Genomic DNA, 17,687 nt, shown 5'->3' with positions numbered 1-17,687 from the left:
CACTGGTTTAAAAGAGGGCTCAAAGAGGCCATCTATGTCAAAATTGAACAGCCCTCTGTCAACAGAGGTGGATGTGCATAAGCGCACCAACGTGCCTACCGTCCCTGTCCTATTGTCTCTTTTATTTTTTATTTTTCTTATATGTATCCATGTATTCATAACTATGTTTTTACTTATACCTATTATCTTCTAAGAAATTGACAAAAATAAATAAATAAAATAAATAAATCTATCTCCAGTCTACAACACAGTCCTTTCAGTAGTTACAAGAAGGCTCCACCCCATTTGCACTACTCAGGTGATCCTGAGGACATATATAAACCTCAGAGTGGCCTCAATGACTTTCTAAATTAAGGCAAATGACTAGCTGACTGCAAGGAATATAAATCCTTCCATTCCCCACCATCCAGTCAGAGCTGAAGAAGCTTCTTGGATGAGAAGTAAAACATCTTCAAAGAAAAACAAGAAAGTCTAGTTGCCTCTTGAAAAAAGCACTTTTGGGACATAAGTTCCAGAGAGACAGATTTCTGGCAAAATCATTGTAATCCATCTTGAAATATGATGTTTTTATTATATCCTCCTTTGTCCTTTCCTTTTAAAACATTTTGGTGAAGCTTTTCTCCCAGTCTTCAGTCTCAATTCAGCCTCCCAAAAATAATAACCAAGAGCCATCTGTCAGAGACACTTTTATTTAATTTCATGCACTGAGCAGGATTAGACTTCATAATGTAATAGCCCCTTCCAAGTTGATTAATGTATGGAGCACAACTGGGCTATCAATGGTAAAGCTGTTAAGCAGGTTTTCCATTTTAAGTATTTAGGTATTCAATTTCAGAACACTTGGACTAGACATCGAACCCAGGTGCTGAATTTGGCCTCCTGTAGTCACCAGCAGATTTTAAGATTTTTTAATACTCAAGGAGGCCAGTTTATTCCTTCTGCTCTACGTATTTACAAAGCCAAAACTTTGGCTCAAACTCTTTACGAAATTCCCATATGGATATGGGGCTTCAAGGATTGTATTGAAAGAACCCAGGCTGTCTTTCTTAGAAAACTTCTGGGTCTTCCTCCTTGTGTTGGTTTTGCTCCGATGTACCTGGAACTGGGCATTCGATCAGTCGAATGTATGGCGTGGATTAACACCTTTAAATGGTGGTTTCAGGTGCTCTTTCTGGCAGTTCCTGGTAGCTAACTCTCCCTGATGTTTGCTGACTCTCATATTTCTCATTGGGAGAGGGAGCTGATGAAGAAATTATACCTGCTAGGTTTTATGAGGGATGCCCGGGGAGGCTATGGCCTTAAGGACACCCAATTCAGGGCAGTCCAATGGCTTGTGGACATTGACTTGCAATATTTACGAGCCAGAGCTAACAAAACTTGCTCCACTCTGATCTTCAGCCAATTTAATAATTACAGACTGAGGATGGCTTCCTATTTTTACCATTCCTATTTCTAACCATTCCCAAGTATAGAAGAGCTTTCTCCCTAGCTCGCTTTAATGTTCTGCCCTCAGCACTACTGGATGGGCGATTTAAGAGGCTCCCGATTAACAAGCGGCTATGCCCCTGTGACAGAACTGAGGTTGAAACTGTGGAGCATGTCCTTTTATATTGCCCTATGTATAACGCAGGCAGATCTAAGTTACTGTCTCTCCTTGAAACAGACCCTTCTAGACCCAATGTTAGTAATTTGTTCTTATATTGTCTAGGAGATGGCTCCTCATACATCGCTTCTCAGATTTCCAATTTTTTTAAAGAGCTGTAACCATCAGAGGAGAATGCTGTAATTCCCCTTAGTCAAGTGGTGACCAATTGTTCATGATTAATTTTCCCATGTTCTTCTTTTGTTGTACTTGTGTTTTGGTCTATGACCGCAAATAAATTATTATTATTATTATTATTATTATTATTATTATTATTATTATTATTATTATTATTGTTATTGTTATTGTTATTGTTGTTGTTGTTATTATTGTTATTATTATTGTTATTATTGTTATTATTGTTATTATTGTTATTATTGTTATTATTGTTATTATTGTTATTATTATATGGAGCACAGAAAAATCTGAATTTCCTTTTAGGAGTTCTTGGCCACTCATGCCTTTACTACATCGAATCTCACTGCGTAAATCCTTGTTTTAACATAGAATTATCAGTCTGAACTTTTCTATTTTGTGGAGGTAATAGCTGCCATGGACAGGTATTTGTATGTAACTTGATCGATATTTTTTAGTCCATCAATGTGATTAATTCAATGCCAAACACTGTAAAATAGTGATAATTCTCATTTTACATTGAAACTGACACATCATCATAGTAAGCCTCTGAACATATACCACCAAATGTATCACTACAGGAAGTTTATGGTTTGAGGTGTAGTTTTGCATCAAAACTGACCTTTTGTACTTGTTCTATTAATTTCAACAAGTAGAAATAGCAAGAAAGTGACTCCCTCTTTTTTCTTCTTGCACTTTTCCCTCTGAATGGAATCCTTCCTTCCTTCCTTCCTTCCTTCCTTCCTTCCTTCCTTCCTTCCTTCCTTCCTTCCTTCCTTCCTTCCTTCCTTCCTTCCTTCCTTCCTTCCTTCCTTCCTTCCTTCCTTCCTTCTATTAAGGTTCCAAGAAATATGTCCCATTCAATAAGTACTCCGAGGCAGGCATATTCCTCAAAGAACATTTTATAGGAACATATCAAATTGGCATTTTCTTGGTGGAAAACTGGCTTGTTCCCACCAGTTTTACACCCAATTAAAAGTAAAACTTTGTCACTTCCCCCCAAAATCTCCAGGCACATGGTCCAATCAGCATACAGTCCAGTTGATAGGTATCCTCAGGCTTCACCTTTTGAACACCTGCACTGATGTCCTTGATTCCCAGGGGAAATAATTTTATTTTGGCTACAATACCCCAGCTATCTCTACACCCCCCTCCCTGGCCCCTTTGCTCTAGGCTGTGTCAGCCCTAAAGCTGTGAGAAGAAGAAACTCTCTGGAGAAAAAAAAACTACAAAAGAAAATGGCTACAGTTCAGCCAACTTCAGGGTTGACAACTTCTTTCCTTCCTTCCTCATCCTCATCCATAAGAACTGTAAGATTAGCAGTGTAGGCTTTTTAGCTAAGCATGTACTTTTCTTAATAAATTTTAGTTGACTTATGGGATGTTAAGCAGATGTTTTGAAACTATTATGAATGTTCTAAGAATCAGGGAAGCTTCAAGTTTTCAATTTATAGTATTCTAATTTAAATATATGCAAAGGTACTGGAAGTAATTAGCAAAGAAGAGAAAAGCCATATTTAAAATTAGGGCCAGAAATAGAAGGTGCTACTTCTGCAGCAAATATACCCATATATGCAGATTAAATGCCCCAGAATAGTTATGTTCTGGTGGGAAATAAGACAAGCCTTACTTCAGAGAGAGTGACTCTTCAAGGCACAATACATACAAAGACAGCAAAATGATAACGCTGGTAGGAAGAAACTCTGGTCCCAAAACAGAGAAGATTCTTAAACTAACTCTAAAAAGCATTGTAACCTATATGTGTTGACTCTGTTATAACCTGTAATTTAATTAAAGAAAGGTAGAGATTTACTAAATTGGACATTAACTGCAAGGCTCCCCGTTTATCTATCAGATGGAAAATGAGCTTTTGCTGAAGGCAAGACTGCATTGTTAAGCAGAAAGGAAAAAAAATAATATTGATGCTTTTGCCTATTCCAGTTTAGATACACATTTGAGTGGTCTGTTTGAAAGAGATTACTGTATGTAAATGAAAAACATCTAAAAATGTGAAACAATGTGCATGTAAAATATGCTCGAATGTATAGCACAGGAGATTAGGTCGCAGTGTTTCAAATGCAAATGCAAGAAAAACCTTGCAAGCTGCAGGAGTAAAATGTTCCCTCTTTGAATAGAAGAATCTTAAGGCAGCTGTGCCTTAAGGGCCACATTTTCCTGATAAGAGAACCTGAAACTGCACTTGAAGATATTTATAAGTATGTACTTGCTCTGTTGGGGTCCTGTTAATTTTCTATCTGTTATGTTGTGCAAACACTAGTGCCTTAGTTTTTTTTTGCTACAAGTTGTTCTTTTAGATAAAGGAAGCCAACACCTCAATGCCCTTCTCATTCCCACCTGGGAGACTGATAAAATTACTACATTGTCTGCACACAGCAAGGCTCGAATTGCTAACATTGGAGAGTGATGATTGCAAGATGAGGGAGCCTGAATGGTTGTATTGGTTGCCAGTTAGAAAAATCGGCGGCTAGAATACAGAGGTCTTGTCTTACCCCATCTTTTGGTGGAAATAGTCCAGATAAATTCAGGTAGGAATTATCAATGGACCTTCATCCTGAATTATGTAAATGTTTGGATGATACGCTTTCAGAAAGAAAGAAGATAGTAATAAGATTGTGCAACATCTGCACAGGGGAAGTGGAATGAAAGAATCCCTTCAGATTTTGGCATCTTCATAGAAAATAAAATGTATTTAAGAAGATATAATACATATAATACATTTGGAATACATAGGTGGAATAGAAGCCAGGGTGGTATTGTGGGATACTATATCATAAGTTTTAATTTTCCATTATATGGACCAGCATATAGCTTATGAACTACATATCCAAGGTAGAGCCATGTTTAAATTTCCTTTTCAATTGTATTGCTGATAATATCCCATAAGTCTTAACTTTCAAGAAAAGGCCTCTGTTTTGGAGACCAGGACTGACAGGAAAGCATTTGTTTTATTTTATTTATTTGTTTGTCAAACATGTACAAGATAACAAGTATAAGTATAAATATAAACAGGAACAAAGGAAGTAAATACAAATAAATGGGGACAGTAAGACAGGGACGGTAGGCATGCTGGTGCGCTTAAATATTAAATACAATGTATTAATGTATACATTAATACACTGTAGCATTTTAGCTGTTCTCAAGCCTCTATGAACAAAGAAAATAGTCAAGCCAACCATGGGCAGGCTGAGAATGTATCTAACCCAAATCTACTTTGATGTTTTTCTATCTAAAATGCTTCTTTTACTTGGGAAATGTTCTTTCCCATAGTTGTGTGGCAATTCTTGTGAAAGAGGGAAACCAATAAGGGGGACATGAGGTGTGTGTGTGTGTGTGTGTGTGTGTGTGTGTGTGTATGAATGCTTAGCAAGCTTGGGTGACAATAAAGTCTTGACTAACTTTTAACATTTAGGGGTGATAATAGATTATAGGTGGTTGGAAAGCATATGATCAGACTGGGCCTATCAACTGGGCCTGGAAAGGAATGATGTGGCGTAAGCTGAAGGGGGTAGGAAGGATGATTATAAAAGTATGCTTCTTCATTATTTGGGTGTGATCTCTTGCCTGTGTAAATTGAGACTCACCAGTTTTTGCAAATGCTTCAATAAAATTGTTTGTATTCCAAAAACTTTGGAGTTGAGTTTTACTCCTCACAGTACATTAATTGAGAATAACGTTTAAAAACAGGGTGACAGATGATGAGTATTCTATCAGGAATGCAACTGATACTCTCCTTTGCCAAAAGAATCATTACTAGGCCAGACCATTGCCACAGTAGTGGAAATCATGAGCAGAAAAGTGAATGCTCTGTTTAAACAGGATTGGTTTGCAGTCGAACACTGGAAAGGGGTACCCTGCATTTGAAATTCTTTTAAAATTCACAAATCTGTTACAGTTTGTGGAAACCAAGCTTCAGTGAGGAAGCTCAATGCCATCAAATGCACAAATGGGTATGAAATTGCTAATATTTGAGCTTTCAGAAGTACAGGACACATGTTGCAGCCTGTTATCTGTATGCCTAAGGATGGTACAACTATTATTATTTAGTGTTGTTATATCAATTATAGCAATAGCACTTAGACTCATATACCACTTCATAGCACTTTACAGCCTCTCTAAGTGGATTACAGAGTCAGCATATTGTACTCAGGAAATCTGATTTATCTTGACAGAGCTCTTGAATATTGAAGATTTTGGTACGGCTTCTGGGGAGCACGGGGTTTATAGCTCACCACTCCCTTCTATAACCTGAATTGGCAATTCAAGGACTCTGCAGCAGACAAGTGGGGTCGAAAATGAAACATTAACTGTTTGTGAGAAATATTATATCATTACTTAAGATAAACCTAGGAGAATTCAGAGTTTAGAAAGTATTTTGACAAAATTGCTATTTAACTAATTAAAAACCGAATAATGCAAAGGACATTGTTTGACCTCTCATTACTCCTTGTTGGGAAGTTGGGAGAAAAGGTGAGCAAAAAAACCCCCAAACATCACTTAAGGCATTCTATGTTATAACCAGATGTTAATGAACTGTAAAACACTGAGGGAATATGTCAACACTATTAAACAGAGAACTTCAGTCTTTTAATTAATCAATTACCAGCTAATGTGTTAATTGAACCTTGAAGTCTAAATAGGGAACACTAGAAAATGTAGAGGGGGAAAATGTCTTCAAAACAACTGAGATGCAAAATATTTTTAAAAATTCATGCTGAAAACCACAGCAAATTTCATAGACAAATAGATGCAACTACTTTTTTAAAAAATATTTATTATGAAAAGGATGTGTATGTGTACGCAATCAGATTATATTTACTCTCAAGCTAGCAGCAAGGATGGGATCAGTCTGATTGATGGTGGCTTTACACTTTGGACTTCAAGAATGCAAACATGGAGGCAAGAGTATACATTTAATTCTAAATTTAAAAAGCTGGAATGCACATCAGAAATTATGAATTCATGTCATCTATCCTATTTAGTCCACGTATGAAATGAGGAATTCATAGATTAGTGATAATTACTTGTTATATTTCAGTGAATAGTGATAGTGAAAGACCTGGTAATGAGTTTTTTTTTTAAGGTATAATATTCTGAATGAATATGCTAAAACGTTGTTTTCGTTGTTGTGAATTGATGAGAGAAAAAGTCCTGATCTCTTTATGAATTGAGTCCACAATTGATGAAGATTTCTGTTTTGATTGACATTCTACTATTTTAGTACACTTTGAATGAAATTATTTTTAGATTGATTGAGTAGAATTGTCAGTTCATTTTGTATACTGCTCAAAGTCACATAGCATGACATTGGACAACTACAGAAATGCTTAAGTAAATAAATAAGAAAGAGAATTATAAATATCTGTGCATAGGCCAATTTTGATTATGTTATTTAAACTTAATCCCTTTTAAATGTGCATATGGCCAAGGGAGACATCCACTTTGAAAAGCATGTTGATTAGATTGTGTTTGTGATGAAAAGCTGTGTAGAATTAATAAAGGAAACAAGGCTGGTGGAAGTTTCAGAATGTGGGACAGATCATTTTTTCAGTAATTGCAAAAACGTTGTTCCTGAGGAAAATGGAGAAAAGGTTGAAAAGAGAAAAAAATAAAAATGAAAGAATAGATTTGAAGCAAAACTCTTCTTGTAAGTATTTGTATGTTTATGTCTATTAATATTTATTTATTTATTATTAATGTATTAATTATTGAAATGCTCAAATTAGTTAAGTGACAGAATATACTTTCTTCTGAATTTATTTTTATTTTTTTAAAAATAATTGGTTTAGATAGTAAAATAATTTGCTTTAATTTATGTTGTATGCATATTATTGAAAGTGCACACATTTATTCTGGGGAGATATATATACAAACACATACATGTACACACACACACAGACACACACATATATAGATAGATAGGGAGAGAGAGAGAGAGAAAGAGAGACAGAGAGCGAGAGAGAGAGAGAGAGAGAGAGCATATATTTGAGAAATGCTTTACATTTATACCTTTTCAAAATAGGTATTTTATTAAGAACTCCACAATAAATAGAAAGATAGATTTACATTTGTTTCATTAGTTTCCTGATGCAATAGGATTAAATTTGTAAAGTTAAAAGATACATTTACTGCATATTTTTTTATTTTTCATGAAATATATGTGAATTGATTATAATTCCTTGCCTGTCTGTTCTTATTCATTTTAAATTCATTACTCTTTCAGAAATACTTTCTTCTTTATTTGGTCCAAAACATTTAATTCAATTTAATAGGAGACCACCAATAATGTTATACAAGAAAGTATATTTCTGGTTCATATTGTATTTCTGTACGAGAAATAGAAGTACATCATTACTCTTTGGACATTTAAGCTACAGCAATGTCTTGTAGTAAAAATCCTAGGAATTAATTTCAACTTAAATTACTATATAAGCATCCATCAGATTGAAGCCATTTTTTATGGCTCTCAGATAAATAAATGGAGATCATGTTAGAAGCATGTAACTGCTTTGCTTTATTTTATTCCAATGCACATAAATTCCTACAGTACAAATTAATAATTATAAAAACTAATTACCTGGGATAGTTAAAATTATAGAGAGAGAAGTGTATTGGTAACTACAAGAGTACACAAGCCAAAAGAACTTGTTGTTTAGCTCCCAATATATGATATAATATAGAACTGTTTTCTCCAATTTGCAGTTATGTGGAAACTAAGGCATTCAGAATTCCCAGAAAACATGGCTTTTGAAGATCCAACTTTAAAACATTTTTCTATGTTGAATAACAATGATAGATAGATGACTAAAATGAATGGAGATTGAAGAAATTTATTTGGATAAACTGTTCTTCAGTTAAAAATGATCAATTGTTTTAGACAGAACGTTTAAGCCTGGTTTATCTATGTTCTTAAACCAGAATCCTATATATGTAGCCATAGGAATTAAATGTCATTAATTTTGAGATGTATAAGACATAGATAATTGAATAAGAGTCTAACTGCCTCTGGCAACCTGTTCCAACAGGCATTTGAGAGAACAACGTACAAGGAGCAAAATCTCTCTGCAGTTATCTCAAGTAATGAATCACTGAACCTGAAGGTAGTAGCTTTATTAGTGAAGTACCTTCTCGTATAGGAATGGTTGATGGGGTTCACATATAGGAAGTTCTTGACTTACAACCACAATTGAGCCAGAATGATTGTTTTAAAGTGAATTTTGCCCATTTTACCACCTTTCTTGCTAGACTTGTTAAGTGAATCATTGCAGCTGTTAACAACATGGTTGTTAAATGAATCTGGCTTCCCCATTGATTTTGCTTGTCAGGAGGTCGCAAAAGAAGATCACGCAACTCTGGGACATTGCAAACATCATAAATATGAGGCAGCTGCCAAGTGGCTGAATTTTGATCACACAACCATGGATATCCTGCAACAGTCATAAGTGTGAAAAACGGTCATGTCACTTTTTCAGTGCTTCTTATAACTTTGAATAGTCACTAAATGAATTTTCAAGGAATATCTGTATTGTACTACTCTGTTTGCCTTTCACTTAATGTAATGCTAACTATGAAACTTTGTTTATAAAATCATGGTTAAAAACAAATTATGTTTTGTCATGAATAATGAACCCAGTTGTTCGGTACCATAGAATCTGCCTACTGGTTCTTCTTAGACAGGAAAGGTTAAAAGAAGCTTTGTGCATTCCTTAAGCAAGAAAGAATTTTGATACATTCCTGAATCACAGACTATTTGTGTATTGGTTGATTTCTGCTTTGTAGCTCTATCCTATCTTCTGATTGGATCTACCAAACCATTCAGATTCTCAGCAGGTTACAAGAGAATATACAAAAATAGCGATAATAGTAACATGTAGAATAAGAACATAATGGTGCTGAAGAACTGCATCTTAAACTCCTTTCAGAAAAGTTCAGTTTTGCTTGCCTACAGGAAAAGTGTAATCTAACTTTTAGATGGAAGCTATTTCAAAGAACATGTCCCAAAGATAAGATATAAAACCTACTTGCTTTAGCTTCTCCTTGCCTTATGAAAATGGGGCATTTCTGATATCATCTTCTATACAGGGAGTCCTTGTCATGTTGGCATGATAATCCTTCAAGTATCTTGACGCTAAATAATCTAGACTTCCGGTTTATTGATTAGTCCTTACCACAGGTTTTAATAAATTAATTATTCTCCAGCATATTCTATTCTCCAGGAATAGACAGTATTTTCTTTAACAAAGCACTGTGGATAACATTTTCTGTTTAGTCATTGCAAATGGCTTTATTTTTTTTGGAAAATATTTTGACACTCTATTCATCTCTCCTTATTTTCTCACGTGATGACTTGCAAGATTTTGTTTTGTTTTCTTAAGTTTTTCCCCCTCCAAAGTACAAATCTTAAACTAGTGGAAAACAGAAAATGTAAAATTTGTCACCTTGTTACTCAGCAGAGCAGATCTCAGCAGTCATTCATTATAATACTGTTTACTAAAAGAATAACATTTATGTGAATGGCATTTAAATAAATGTTCTAACTAATGTATCTTTTCAGCAAGAGACATGGTTATGCTTGGTCTATAGTTTTATCCATATTAGTGTCAAATTTAAACCATGTGATATCAATAAAGTTGTGTGATATGGTAGTTATGGTATAAAGGAACTAAATCACAGGGGTATTTTAGAAGACATTATAAACGGGAGTCTCTGTGGTTAAACTGGGAGAAGACTAAAAGACAATGTTATTTGAAAATTCCAGTCTGGCTATCGACTATTGAAGCATTTTCTTATCCTATAATATATAAAAAGGAACAAACAGTTAGATATGGTGAAATATTGAATGAAAAGGGTAAACTTAAATCTATACAAAAATTAGAGGAACAAGGTATAAAGATGAATTGGTTTTCATATGCGCAAATACATTCAAGGTATGACAAAGACTTTAAAACAGAAGGTTTCTATGATAAATCAACTAATTTAGATAAGATTTTGACAGGTACTAATGAAAAGGTGATTAAAAAAATTATGGATATTTATTAGAAATTAAACTAGAAGAAGAACAAGTTAAAGAAACAATGATTGCTTGGGGGAAGAATTTTGGATATGGGATTGATCTAGAGAAATGGCAAAAATTGTGGTCTCAAAATTATAAAATGACAATGTCAACAGCATATAAAGAAAATTTGTATAAGATGTTTTACAGGTGGCATTTCCCCTGACAAGAATAGCAAGAATGTTCAAGAACAAATCTGAAAAATGTTGGAAATGTCATCAGATACCTTGCTCATATTACCATATGTGGTGGACTTGTGCGGATGCTAAAAAATATTGGACTAAAATCCACATGTGGTTGGGAAAAATGACAAAAAAGCATATAGATTTGAAACCAGAGATATTTTTATTGGGAATTTTACCTGAAATATATAGTAAAGAATTGAAATACCTGATTGCAAATGTATTAACAGAGGCTAGGATTGTATTTGCTAAAAATTGGAAAAATGAGAAAATACCATCATCGGAGGAAATTATTAAGAAAATATTGGAATGTGCTGAAATGAGTAGATTGACATTTGAAATTAGAGAACAAGATGATAAACAATTTTATAAAATTTGGGATCTATTCTATCAATAGTTAGACAATAAAACATGGTAATGAAATATGTAGTTTCTTAGAAAATAATAAATATATAAAGAGGTATTCTTTTCTTATTATATCTACAAAATGATTGTAGGATAGATTTGAGATGATAATATGAACTGTCATGAAACAATTTAAGTTAAATATGATTATTTCATAAAACATGAATGAATAAAAGTATAGTCAAATGATTGATATACAATGATATTAATGTATTTAATACTTGTTTGAAAATATGAGAATGTTATGACTCCCCTTCAAATTAAAGCGAACAAAACAGAAAGCAGCCGTTTCAAAAGGAATTCAAACAGAATGAAGTCTCACAAGATAATGGCTGCTTTTAATCCACGGTCCACAGCAATAAATCTTTACTCTGTCCGGCAAACCAGTCCTGGTAAATAATCTCAAGCCTCAGAGCTTCTTGCTGTAACGTCCTCACTCAATAAGTCACTTTGTTCCTGGCAAATTGTACTAGCCCAGCTGTGTCCTTTTATAGTCATTGAGGTAACGAGCTAATTTCCTTCTCGCCCTCCTCCTTCGTTCCAGCTGGATTTGCCTCCTCATACGTTGTCTGTTCCTGACGTTTAACCATAAGTCTTCCAAGTTCTCATCTCTGGAAGACTGGAAGACTCCCTCAAAACTTCCCTGTCAGCCATTCCCGGCTGATGATCAGATAAGGAACCAGAGGAGGTCAAAGGTCCTGACAATTCCAATACGTCAGGTCTGTCATCCTTTGTCACATCCATCTCCTCATCCTGGTTACTATTCCCTTCATTGAGCAATGCCGGCTCATATAGTTCTGCCATGTCCTCCTCACTTGAACTCCGATCTTCCACAGAAGCAGAATCCAAGCCCGGAACCACAACATGAGAATATATACAATGTAATTGTAATTGAAGACTATGAAATGGAAGCACAAAAAAATTCGTAAACCAACTGGCACACTGTATGTATATATAGGGAAGATCGCTTGATGTTTTTATGTTTTGTTTGTCTATGTTCGTTTTAAAAACCAATAAAAATTAAAAAAAAAAGGTAGTCATGATGCTGGATTAGGAGTAGGGATATCTAAATCCTGATCCACCTCAACTCATGGAAGTTCTGTGGAGTAACTGTGATTCCCAGTTCAACCTACCTCACAGGATTATTTATTTGAGCAAAAATAGGAGAGGAGCAACAAAGATGATTAGGGCACTGGAGGCTAAAACATATGAAGAACGGTTCCTGGAATTGTGTATGTCTAGTCTAATGAAAAAAAAGGATTAGGCGAGACATGATAGCAGTGTTCCAATATCTCAAGGGCTGCTACAAAGAAGAAGGGGTCATGTTTTTCTCCAAAGAACCTGAAGGCAGGACAAGAAGCAATGGATGGAAAATAATCAAGGAGATATCCAACCTAGAAATAAGGAGAAACTTCCTGACAGAATAATTAATCAGCAGAACAAGTTACATAAGACATAAGAATTTATTTGTCATTACACTCGCAAGCGGGTACAACGAAATGAGGTGCTCTTCCACAAGTAAAACTGGACAAACACCACTAAAAAAGAAAAAAAAATTAAACTAAACACAACCAACCATACAATAATCTCTATACAATTTAAAAGTGTAAATACCCCACTACTCTCAGCCATTAGACTCCACAAAAATCTTATGACCCTGCATTCAGACTCAAAACTGCACTTGGATAAAAACTGTTCTTAAATCTGGTCGTCCTTGTTCTTAATACCCTAAATCTCCTTCTCGATGGTAATAGTTCAAAGAGCTGATGTCCCGGATGAGAGGAGTCATTCAATATGTTAAGTATCTTCCTCTTACATCTATTCCTATACAGTTCTTCCAAAGAGGGGAGTGAGCAGCCAATGATGTTTTGGGCCGTCTTGATCACCCTCTGAATTGCCTTTTTCTCTGCCACTGTGCAGCTCGAGAACCATACACAGAGACAGTAGGATAGTATACTCTCAATTGAACTCCGATAGAAGGTAGTCAGTAGACTCTCAGCCAGTTGTTGTTTCCTAAGAATCCTTAGTAAATACAACCGTTGTTGTGCCTTCTTAATTAAAGCAGAGGTGTTTGCACTCCAGGTCAGGTCATTTGTAATGATGGTCCCGAGAAACTTACATTCAACCACCTGTTCCACACGAATTCCCTCTATATACAGTGGCTGAATGTCTGTTCTTTTTTTCCTATAGTCCACTATAACCTCCTTAGTCTTCTTAATATTAAATAGAAGATTATTATTTTTGCACCAGCGGGATAGCTGTAATACCTCATCCCGATATGCAGACTCATCATCCCCAGAAATAAGTCCTACAAGCGTAGTATCGTCTGCAAATTTCATTATCCTATTGTTGGGATGTTTATTTGTGCAATCAGATGAATAGATGGAGAACAGTAGTGGACTAAGGACACAACCTTGTGGAGTGCCAATGCTAAGTGTCTTGACAGTAGAAGTATAATCATTCAGTTTAACTCTTTGTGGACGATTTGTTAAAAAATCCAATATCCATAAACAAATAGAATCTGGAAAATCTAGATCTTTGAGCTTGGCTATTAATCTGTGCGGTATGATGGTATTGAAAGCAGAACTAAAATCTGCGAACAACATTCTTACATAATTCCCCGGTGTTTCCAAATGGGATAATTGCCTCCCAAAGTTGTGTGTTGTCCAACATGAAAGGTTTTTAAGAAGACATTGGACAACTAAGTAGTATAAGGTTTCCTGCTTGAGCAAAGGGTTGGATTAGAAGACTTCCGTGGTCCCTTATAACTCTTGTTATTGTAATTCTATTCTGTATGATCTCAAACTTATAAACACATAAATAATGAAGATTCAAAGCTTCATAAGATCCATAATTAACTTCACTTTGACATATATTTTCTTCTTTGTGGACTCTCTTTTACATTACAAAGGAGACTTCCCATCACACATTAACCACAGCCTTTGGCAGCTCAGTTATAGACAAGAGTGTTCTTTATTCCTCTTTTTCTTTTTTATTGGTTTATCTTTTGCTAAAGGAAAAATCAAAGTCTTGAGAGGCAAATGATATGATATGCATTTAATGTGACTGGTTTAAATAGCCACATGATAGCTTGATCAGGATTCTGGCATAAGTAAATAATATTTTAAAACTGTTTTATACTCCTTAAGTTTCAATTTCTCCCAAGGAAGAACACTGCTAGTGATGCCTCTGACAGCTTCCCATCCCTCTCCCAGTCTGGGAAAAACAGAACACATCTGAAGAATAATCTATTTGGCTTGGTATTTACTGAGAACATGCCACAAATGGGAAAAGATAGTGGTAAGCAAAGCCTCACACCTGTCTTCATAGCAGTAGGGAGTAATTAGCTTGGTTTGCATTTTAATCTGAACATATGTAAATAGCAGCTTACATTTCTCGAATGTACATGGCTGGAAAGCCAATAATAATAATAATCTAGCTGTGGTTTTCAACTGATTCTACTCTGGTAATTTGGCAACATTATAGGCCATAAATGTCCAATTTTCTCTCATTCAAAATAAAAATGCAACAGCACCATGACAACTCTTCCTTTTAGGGTTCGATTAAATCACATTATTTGGAAAAGGCTGTTTATCTAATATGATTAACTAATGTACTAGAATCTGGCTCAGAATGTAAAACATATAATGCTTCTGAAGAGTTAAAAATCTCACTTCAAAATTTTCTGATATTTCCTGTTTTCAAGTTTTCACATACATTTATCACTGTCAATGACCTGCCGAGAAACTCACAAGAATAGCAATAATAACGGAACATTTCTACCTCAGCAAAAATTTGGAACCTTATTTTTTTTTTTTTACTCAAGAGATCAACTATTTCTTTTCTTACATCTTATTTTAAGTATGCATTTTAATTATTCTTCCTATTAAATTTGCACTGATAGAACTTCCCTTTCCATTAAAATGCAGCAACTGATCTAAGTAATCAGAAATATTCCTTTGATTTTGTTTTTAGTGTTAGGTTTGAACTTCAAAACCAAAATAGCATTTTTAAAAATCCTTTGCTTTATTCATGACTTCAGGCTTTCTCCAGTGTATGAAGAGCTACTGTGAATTTGGAACCCTAAAAGTCTATACATACTTTTTAAAACGATTTAAAGCAGAAAATATTTAGTTGTACAATATTTTGTTATTTGTTGGTTGTTTTTCCATTTTTATAGTGGCCTCACATAAGATGTAGAAATGATGGAATCAGAAAAATCATCAAAACATTTTAATTGACCAAAATGTGGCCCATACGATTTGACAGCTTCAGAAACACCTAAAACACTTGGGTGTTTAAAAGGAACTATATTTAAAGCAAAACCAACAATTTATTTTTGATCAGAAATTTAAATATATGATTATCATTAATATTATCATGTGTATAACAAGGCATTTGCAATAAATATCCAGTTTTGGAAAATCAATAAAAGTTTAAATAAGTATTTCTTATGATTTAACAACAACATTAATCTGCCTGAAAATGTTTTCAGTCTACTGCAGGGATGTCAAACTGGCAGCCCACGGACCGCATGTGCCACGCCCACCCGATATCCACAAATGGAAAAAATGTCACAAAATGTCATGCACTTGATGCTCAGAGTTTAACACCCGTGGTCTACTATATATCCCAAATAATGCTTAAAAAAGAATGCACATTAGATTTTCTGTGATGGAGCTGTAAGAAATTTGAGGGCTCTTTTAATTTATATGATTTGTTCATTTTTCTTATGCTCCATACTGCTTTAGGAGCTCAAATTATATTAAATTACCAAACAACCAAATGAAACTTTTTGCTGCAGTTGATGTGGGAAAACCTGGAAAAAAGAGAATTACATATCTCGCCTTAAAATCTTAGAGGGAACTTATCATACAGAATGAGAAAAAAGTATACATGGTATACTTATATATAAGCGTAATATAAAGAAATCAGATATCACAATGAATATGCACCTTATAATCATATTAATATTTGTCCAACAAATAAAATGTCTTTATAGTCATAGTTATATAAAATGAAAGGTACAAAGTATGAGAAAATATTTATTTCATATTTCTATTTTTCAGGCAGTATCCAATACTCTGTATGTAGATTATCTCTGCTTTCAAAAGTGATTCTGTTTTCAATACACAAAATAATTCATTACATTTTTTTAGATTTAGCTTGTTATCTACCTCATTTTGTATTTTATGTACAACAGTGAATCTGAAAAAGTGTATAAACTTTTTTAAAATAGAAAAGTAGTTCCAAAAGCCTAGTTTATAAGGAATTCTGTCTTCCTTGCCCCCCCTTTTTTTACCTCACCCCCCCAAATCCAATGGAACAACAATAGCAGGTGTTTCTGCCATATTTTATTTCAGGCAGTTCTTAATTATGTTAATTCAGAGATATTGCAGCTAGGGTAAAAGCTAGACTGAGCTACATAAAAACATTTCTCATCAATCACCTTTTCCAACCTTCCTACTGGTAGCAACATTAAATAGTATCTTCTGGGAAGATTGCAAAGATACAGGAGTTCAGATTTTGAACTCATAATGGCTAAGCAAGAATAATTATACCTTAAAGAGTAGGCAGCATTGTATTAAAAACTATTTATTATATCAATAAGTATAACAAGTTAAAAATACTGGATCTGACTGGAATTATTAACAGCATGCTTTGGGATTAAAAAGAAAGCAGTAATTAAAAAAAAACTATTAATCAAAACTCAAAGAATAGAAGCTGCTTCTATATTTAAGTGAGGCTAAAACATATGAAGAACAGTTGCAGGAGTTGGGTATGTCTAGTGAAAAGAAGGACTAAGGGTGCAGTCTTCCAATATTTGAGGGGCTACTACAAAGAAGAAGGGGTGTCAGCCTATTTTCCAAAGTACCAGAACGCAAGACAAGAAGCAATGGATAGAAACTAATCAAGGAGAGAAGCAACTTAGAACTAAGGAGAAACTTCTTAACGCTGAGAACAATTAACCAGTGGAATGGCTTGCTTCAAAAGTTGTGGGGCTTTCAAGAAGAGACTGGATAGCCATTTGTCTGAAATGATATAGGATCTCCAGTTCGAGCTGGGGATTGGATTAGATGACTTCCAAAGTCCCTTCAAACTGTTATTCTATGAATAATTATACTTTCAAGAGTGGGCAGCGTATAGTAGAAACAATAAGTACAATAAGTTAAAAATATTGGATCTGACTGGAAGTATTAATAGGATACTCTGGGATTTAAAAAGAGCAGTAATTAAAAATTTATCAAACCTCA

General features: G+C 34.5%; 1 protein-coding gene across 11 annotated transcripts in view; it reads right to left on the bottom strand.

Moving 5' to 3' along the window:
- PCDH15 (protocadherin related 15) overlaps positions 1-17,687 on the bottom strand; it is a 755,413-nt gene that overhangs the window by 72,910 nt on the left and 664,816 nt on the right. The gene's annotated exons all lie outside the window — the stretch shown is intronic.

This window comes from Notechis scutatus, chromosome 4, assembly GCF_049901735.1.
Source record: "Notechis scutatus isolate UNSWTSFEM ecotype Mainland chromosome 4, rNotScu1.2, whole genome shotgun sequence".
Taxonomy (NCBI): domain Eukaryota; kingdom Metazoa; phylum Chordata; class Lepidosauria; order Squamata; family Elapidae; genus Notechis; species Notechis scutatus.
The sequence above is the reverse complement of the archived record's forward strand: the minus strand, read 5'-3'. Positions and strand labels throughout refer to the sequence as shown.